The following is a 7,505-nucleotide window of genomic DNA, read 5'->3' as shown; positions in this document are numbered from 1 at the left end:
TGCCCCTGAACAGGCAGTTAACCCACTGTTCCTAGACCGTCATTGAAAATAAGAATTTGTTCTTAACTGACTTGTCTAGTTAAATAAAGGTAAAATAAATAAACAGTAGATTCAACCACAAAGATCAAGGAGGTTTTCCAATGCCTGGCAAATAAAAACAATTCAAAAGCCAGACATTGAATATCCCTTTGATGATGGTGAAGTTATTCATCACACTGTGGACGGTGTATCAATACACCCAGAGTCACTGTAATGTTTTCTTCACCTCAAACAGCAAGTAAACAAACGTCTGTTTTTTTTAGAAACCATTGAGAATGAAAATAGTTCCTCGTGGTATTTTGAAAAATATTTCCAGCTCTCTTTCGATAACCACTTGAAAATGGAAAAATGTATTACATAAATATCACATTTACATAATGATTCAAACTCTTCACTCAGTACTTTGTTGAAGCACCTTTGGCAGCGATTACAGCCTCAAGTCTTCTTGGGTATGACGCTACAAGCTTGGCACACCTGTATTTGGGCCCTGCCAAGCCGCACTGCTTCTTGACACACTGCTCACTTAACCTGGAAACCAGCCGCACCAATGTGTCAGAGGAAGCACCATACAGTTGGTGACCGAAACCAGCCGCACCAGTGTGTCAGAGGAAACACCATACAGTTGGTGACCGAAACCAGCCGCACCAGTGTGTCGGAGGAAACACCATACAGTTGGTGACCGAAACCAGCCGCACCAATGTGTCGGAGGAAACACCATACAGTTGGTGACCGAAACCAGCCGCACCAGTGTGTCAGAGGAAACACCATACAGTTGGTGACCGAAACCAGCCGCACCAATGTGTCAGAGGAAACACCATACAGTTGGTGACCGAAACCAGCCGCACCAGTGTGTCAGAGGAAACACCATACAGTTGGTGACCGAAACCAGCCGCACCAGTGTGTTAGAGGAAACACCATACAGTTGGTGACCGAAACCAGCCGCACCAATGTGTCGGAGGAAACACCATACAGTTGGTGACCGAAACCAGCCGCACCAGTGTGTCAGAGGAAACACCATACAGTTGGTGACCGAAACCAGCCGCACCAATGTGTCAGAGGAAACACCATACAGTTGGTGACCGAAACCAGCCGCACCAATGTGTCAGAGGAAACACCATACAGTTGGTGACCGAAACCAGCCGCACCAGTGTGTCGGAGGAAACACCATACAGTTGGTGACCGAAACCAGCCGCACCAATGTGTCAGAGGAAACACCATACAGTTGGTGACCGAAACCAGCCGCACCAGTGTGTCGGAGGAAACACCATACAGTTGGTGACCGAAACCAGCCGCACCAGTGTGTCGGAGGAAACACCATACAGTTGGTGATCGAAACCAGCCGCACCAGTGTGTTAGAGGAAACACCATACAGTTGGTGACCGAAACCAGCCGCACCAGTGTGTCAGAGGAAACACCATACAGTTGGTGCCCGAAACCAGCCGCACCAATGTGTCGGAGGAAACACCATACAGTTGGTGACCGAAACCAGCCGCACCAATGTGTCAGAGGAAACACCATACAGTTGGTGCCCGAAACCAGCCGCACCAATGTGTCGGAGGAAACACCATACAGTTGGTGACCGAAACCAGCCGCAAAAAATACACGTTTTACGATTGGTTGAAAGAAAAGATGACTCTCGGTCGACTAAGATTTTATTTAAAAAATAATAATAATTTTGGTAAGGGACAGCCATTTTCAACAGACACTGGGAGACAAATTAATATTTTAGCTCAATAATAACTGAAAACACACGGCCAAATATGACTTGCCTAGTTAAATAAAAAAGGTTAAAAAAAATATATATATAATTTTTTTTAAATGTAAAAAAAACAATACACTGGAGTTGCCAAGACGACGTCTAGATTTAATCAGATCAAGCATTAACCAGCGTTAGCCCACAACCCGCATATCTGATGTGTTTGCAGTGTCTAACTACGTTACATCTGTAAAAAACCTCTCTTGTGATCATTGTCATGAAGCCACACTCCTCTCACTGGCGTTAGAAGTTCAGAAGGAGAAAGTAGTGTAGCCTGTATAATAAATTTAAAAAATGACGCTCACATTGAAAATCATTCAACAGAATGATCAGGATTTTATTTTTTTATCAGCCTAATGGAGGTGTAGATTGTAATTTGTAAAACAATACGTCGTGGGATATCTCTTAATGTGTCAATGGCAATGTTCGCTTTAGGTATAGTGCTGGGAGCCCATCGTGGATTTGACAGATTTATGAAGTTTCACCACCGACACCAACAAAACAATTTGACTTGAAAATCTATGCTGTCTAGGTCCAACGCTGTTCATCAAGACAACGGATGGCTGCTTTGAAGAATCTCAAATATAAAATATATTTAGATTTGTTAAACACTTTTTTGGTCACTACATGATTCCATACGTGTTATTTCATAGTTTTCATGTCTTCACAGTTATTCTACAATGTAGAATGAGTAGGTGTGTCCACACTTTTGACTGGTACTGTATGTATTGTGCTTTAGAGGAGTTGGTAACAGTTAACATCTGAGCCATCTGAACCGGGCTCGGAGCGAGGGAGGGACAGGGAGAGAAAAAGAGGGGGGGAGAGAGGGAGAGGAAAGGAGAGAGAGATGGGAAAGGAGAGAGAGAGGAGAGAGAGAGAGAGAGAGAGAGAGGGAGAGGGAGGGAGGAAAAGAGAGAGAGAGAGGAAAAGAGAGAGAGAGAGAGAGAAAGAGGGAGGGAGAGAGAAAGGGGGAGGAAAAGAGAGAGGGAAGGAGAGAGAGAGAGGAGAGAAGGAGAGGAAAGGAGAGAGGGAGGGAGGGAGAGAGAGAGAGAGGAGAGGGAGAGGAAAGGAGAGAGGTGTTTCTGAATTGTTATGTGCTCAAAGACATCTTGGAGAATGTTCAGGATTTGCTGTGATGTTATAATATTTTACATTGTTTAAAATTCTAAGTTCGGCCGTCGAGAAAGGCATATTCATGAAGCTTCTCCCTCCCTCCCTGTCCCTCCCTGTCCCTCCCCTCCAGCTTTCTCCGGGTAAGAGAAGATATTTTAGTGGTTTCCAAACCAGAATATCCTAAATCATGTTTAAACAAGTCAGCCTTTGAGCAGTCCATGCACACTGTACAGCTCCACACACTGAACACTTTGTACACTGGTGTCGTCAATCTACTAACAAGACATGAAATGACATCACTCATACACTCCTGTACCCCTATCCACCCTGTGATTCATTTTGGGCCCTCCCTCCGTCTCTCCTTTCCTCTCTCTCTCCCTCTCCCTCTCCTCCCCCCTATCCTCCTCCCTCCCTCCCTCCCTCTCCTCCCTCCCTCCCTCTCTCCCTTTCCAACCTCCCTCTCCAACCTCCCTCTCCAACCTCCCTCTCTCTCTCTCTCTCTCTCCGATTCACCCAAGTGTCTGTATAACACTGTTAATTTTGTCACCGATTTTAGACTTTATGACTAAAATACCTTTTAATCTTAGTCCCATTTTAGTCATTGTATCCTTCTTAGTTTCAGTTCATATCAGTTTGACGAGCCTAGCTTTAGTCAAAGTCATTGTAGTTCTATTTTAGTCATTGTAGTTCTATTTTAGTCATTGTAGTTTTCTTGTTTTATTAAACAGCTCAAACAAACCTCAGTCACATAACTTCCACTCTCTCAGTCACACAACTTCCACTCTCTCAGTCACATAGCTTCCACTCTCTCAGTCACATAGCTTCCACTCTCTCAGTCACATAGCTTCCACTCTCAGCCATCTTAGTCACATAGCTTCCACTCTCTCAGTCACATAGCTTCCACTCTCAGCCATCTTAGTCACATAGCTTCCACTCTCTCAGTCACATAGCTTCCACTCTCTCAGCCACAGTCACATAGCTTCCACTCTCTCAGTCACATAGCTTCCACTCTCTGTCACATAGCTTCCACTCTCTCAGCCACAGTCACATAGCTTCCACTCTCTGCCATCTTAGTCACATAGCTTCTTACTCTCAGCCACCTTAGTCACATAGCTTCCACTCTCTGTCACCTTAGTCACATAGCTTCCACTCTCTCAGTCACATAGCTTCCACTCTCTCAGTCACACAACTTCCACTCTCTCAGTCACACAACTTCCACTCTCTGCCATCTTAGTCACATAGCTTCTTACTCTCTCAGTCACATAGCTTCCACTCTCAGCCATCTTAGTCACATAGCTTCCACTCTCTCAGTCACACAACTTCCACTCTCTCAGTCACATAGCTTCCACTCTCTCAGTCACATAGCTTCCACTCTCTCAGTCACATAGCTTCCACTCTCAGCCATCTTAGTCACATAGCTTCCACTCTCTCAGTCACATTGCTTCCACTCTCTCAGTCACACAACTTCCACTCTCTCAGTCACACAACTTCCACTCTCTCAGTCACATAGCTTCCACTCTCTCAGTCACATAGCTTCCACTCTCTCAGTCACATAGCTTCCACTCTCAGCCATCTTAGTCACATAGCTTCCACTCTCTCAGTCACATAGCTTCCACTCTCTCAGTCACATAGCTTCCACTCTCAGCCATCTTAGTCACATAGCTTCCACTCTCTCAGTCACATAGCTTCCACTCTCAGCCATCTTAGTCACATAGCTTCCACTCTCTCAGTCACATAGCTTCCACTCTCAGCCATCTTAGTCACATAGCTTCCACTCTCTCAGTCACATAGCTTCCACTCTCTCAGCCACAGTCACATAGCTTCCACTCTCTCAGTCACATAGCTTCCACTCTCTGTCACATAGCTTCCACTCTCTCAGCCACAGTCACATAGCTTCCACTCTCTGCCATCTTAGTCACATAGCTTCTTACTCTCAGCCACCTTAGTCACATAGCTTCCACTCTCTGTCACCTTAGTCACATAGCTTCCACTCTCTCAGTCACATAGCTTCCCCTCTCTCAGTCACATAGCTTCCACTCTCTGTCACATAGCTTCCACTCTCTGCCATCTTAGTCACATAGCTTCTTACTCTCAGCCACCTTAGTCACATAGCTTCCACTCTCTCAGTCACCTTAGTCACATAGCTTCCACTCTCTGTCACATAGCTTCCCCTCTCTCAGTCACATAGCTTCCACTCTCTGTCACATAGCTTCCACTCTCTCAGTCACATAGCTTCCACTCTCTCAGTCACATAGCTTCCACTCTCTCAGTCACATAGCTTCCACTCTCTCACTCTCTGCCATCTTAGTCACATAATAGTCAGTACATTATTTTCAATTAAATAATGACTATAAAGGCCACCTTTAACTTCCATCATGTGCACATTCAGAAAGCCTTGTCCTACTAGGCTTACTATCCCATAATATGCTGTACCTCAGCGGGCATCATAGATATTATGGCAGATTATAACAACGCCATTATTAACAATATACTACAAAAGTCTTGGCTGCAGGTTAAACAATTTAAATCTCTGATTTTCAGCTTTCCAAAATGTTTTAAAAAATGCCATAAGTATTACTGATGTTCAACAAATAGATCGTTTCTCCCATTGGAGTCTTTAAAGAAACCGCAACTGGACTTGGCTGACCGCGAGAGATTCATGAATAACAGCGAATGGGAAAATAGAGCTTGTGATGAGAAACAAAGCTAAATTGGCCTACAAAGAGAGTGGGGCGACAGGGTAGCCTAGTGGTTAGAGTGTAGAGGTGGCAGGGTAGCCTAGTGGTTAGAGTGTAGAGGAGGCAGGGTAGCCTAGTGGTTAGAGTGGAGAGGCGACAGGGTAGCCTAGTGGTTAGAGTGTAGAGGTGGCAGGGTAGCCTAGTGGTTAGAGTGTAGAGGAGGCAGGGTAGCCTAGTGGTTAGAGTGTAGAGGAGGCAGGGTAGCCTAGTGGTTAGAGTGGAGGGGCGACAGGGTAGCCTAGTGGTTAGAGTGTAGAGGCGACAGGGTAGCCTAGTGGTTAGAGTGGAGGGGCGACAGGGTAGCCTAGTGGTTAGAGTGTAGAGGCGGCAGGGTAGTCTAGTGGTTAGAGTGTAGAGGTGGCAGGGTAGCCTAGTGGTTAGAGTGTAGAGGTGGCAGGGTAGCCTAGTGGTTAGAGTGCAGAGGCGGCAGGGTAGCCTAGTGGTTAGAGTGTAGAGGAGGCAGGGTAGCCTAGTGGTTAGAGTGTAGAGGCGACAGGGTAGCCTAGTGGTTAGAGTGCAGAGGCGGCAGGGTAGCCTAGTGGTTAGAGTGTAGAGGAGGCAGGGTAGCCTAGTGGTTAGAGTGTAGAGGCGGCAGGGTAGCCTATTGGTTAGAGTGTAGAGGCGGCAGGGTAGCCTAGTGGTTAGAGTGTAGAGGTGGCAGGGTAGCCTAGTGGTTAGAGTGTAGAGGAGGCAGGGTAGCCTAGTGGTTAGAGTGTAGAGGCGGCAGGGTAGCCTAGTGGTTAGAGTGTAGAGGCGGCAGGGTAGCCTAGTGGTTAGAGTGTAGAGGCGGCAGGGTAGCCTAGTGGTTAGAGTGTAGAGGTGGCAGGGTAGCCTAGTGGTTAGAGTGTAGAGGTGACAGGGTAGCCTAGTGGTTAGAGTGGAGGGGCGACAGGGTAGCCTAGTGGTTAGAGTGTAGAGGAGGCAGGGTAGCCTAGTGGTTAGAGTGTAGAGGTGGCAGGGTAGCCTAGTGGTTAGAGTGTAGAGGTGGCAGGGTAGCCTAGTGGTTAGAGTGTAGAGGTGGCAGGGTAGCCTAGTGGTTAGAGTGTAGAGGCGGCAGGGTAGCCTAGTGGTTAGAGTGTAGAGGAGGCAGGTAGCCTAGTGGTTAGAGTGTAGAGGTGGCAGGGTAGCCTAGTGGTTAGAGTGTAGAGGCGGCAGGGTAGCCTAGTGGTTAGAGTGTAGAGGCGGCAGGGTAGCCTAGTGGTTAGAGCGTAGAGGCGGCAGGGTAGCCTAGTGGTTAAAGTGTAGAGGCGGCAGGGTAGCCTAGTGGTTAGAGTGTAGAGGCGGCAGGGTAGCCTAGTGGTTAGAGTGTAGAGGCGGCAGGGTAGCCTAGTGGTTAGAGTGTAGAGGCGGCAGGGTAGCCTAGTGGTTAGAGTGTAGAGGCGGCAGGGTAGCCTAGTGGTTAGAGTGTAGAGGCGGCAGGGTAGCCTAGTGGTTAGAGTGTAGAGGCGGCAGGGTAGCCTAGTGGTTAGAGTGTAGAGGCTGCAGGTAGCCTAGGGGTTAGAGTGTAGAGGCTGCAGGTAGCCTAGTGGTTAGAGTGTAGAGGCGGCAGGGTAGCCTAGTGGTTAGAGTGTAGGGGCGGCAGGGTAGCCTAGTGGTTAGAGTGTAGAGGAGGCAGGTAGCCTAGTGGTTAGAGTGTAGAGGTGGCAGGGTAGCCTAGTGGTTAGAGTGTAGAGGCGGCAGGGTAGCCTAGTGGTTAGAGCGTAGAGGCGGCAGGGTAGCCTAGTGGTTAGAGCGTAGAGGCGGCAGGGTAGCCTAGTGGTTAAAGTGTAGAGGCGGCAGGGTAGCCTAGTGGTTAGAGTGTAGAGGCGGCAGGGTAGCCTAGTGGTTAGAGTGTAGAGGCGGCAGGGTAGCCTAGTGGT

At 47.6% G+C, this 7,505-nt stretch overlaps 1 protein-coding gene and 1 long non-coding RNA gene across 6 annotated transcripts in view; both read right to left on the bottom strand.

Annotated features, from left to right (window-relative positions):
• LOC149972443 (uncharacterized) overlaps positions 1-5,922 on the bottom strand; it is a 43,749-nt gene extending 37,827 nt beyond the window's left edge. The window contains exons 1-2 of one of the 3 annotated variants that reach the window (XR_016491459.1): positions 4,009-4,148; positions 3,648-3,977 (exon numbers count right to left, since the gene is read on the bottom strand). This is a non-coding gene — a long non-coding RNA (uncharacterized LOC149972443). Of the gene's footprint in view, positions 1-3,647; positions 3,978-4,008; positions 4,149-5,039 lie in introns of those variants that run through there. The other 2 variants (XR_016491458.1, XR_016491457.1) reach the window with 2 other exon arrangements.
• The window catches only part of ppp1r13l (protein phosphatase 1, regulatory subunit 13 like), a 68,900-nt gene that overhangs the window by 37,827 nt on the left and 23,568 nt on the right, over positions 1-7,505 (bottom strand). The window lies entirely within an intron of this gene.

Source organism: Oncorhynchus mykiss, chromosome 24 (genome assembly GCF_057628025.1).
Source record: "Oncorhynchus mykiss isolate SJ-2025 chromosome 24, ASM5762802v1, whole genome shotgun sequence".
In the NCBI taxonomy this organism is placed as follows: Eukaryota; Metazoa; Chordata; class Actinopteri; order Salmoniformes; family Salmonidae; genus Oncorhynchus; species Oncorhynchus mykiss.
This window is presented reverse-complemented; position numbering and strand designations above follow the sequence as displayed.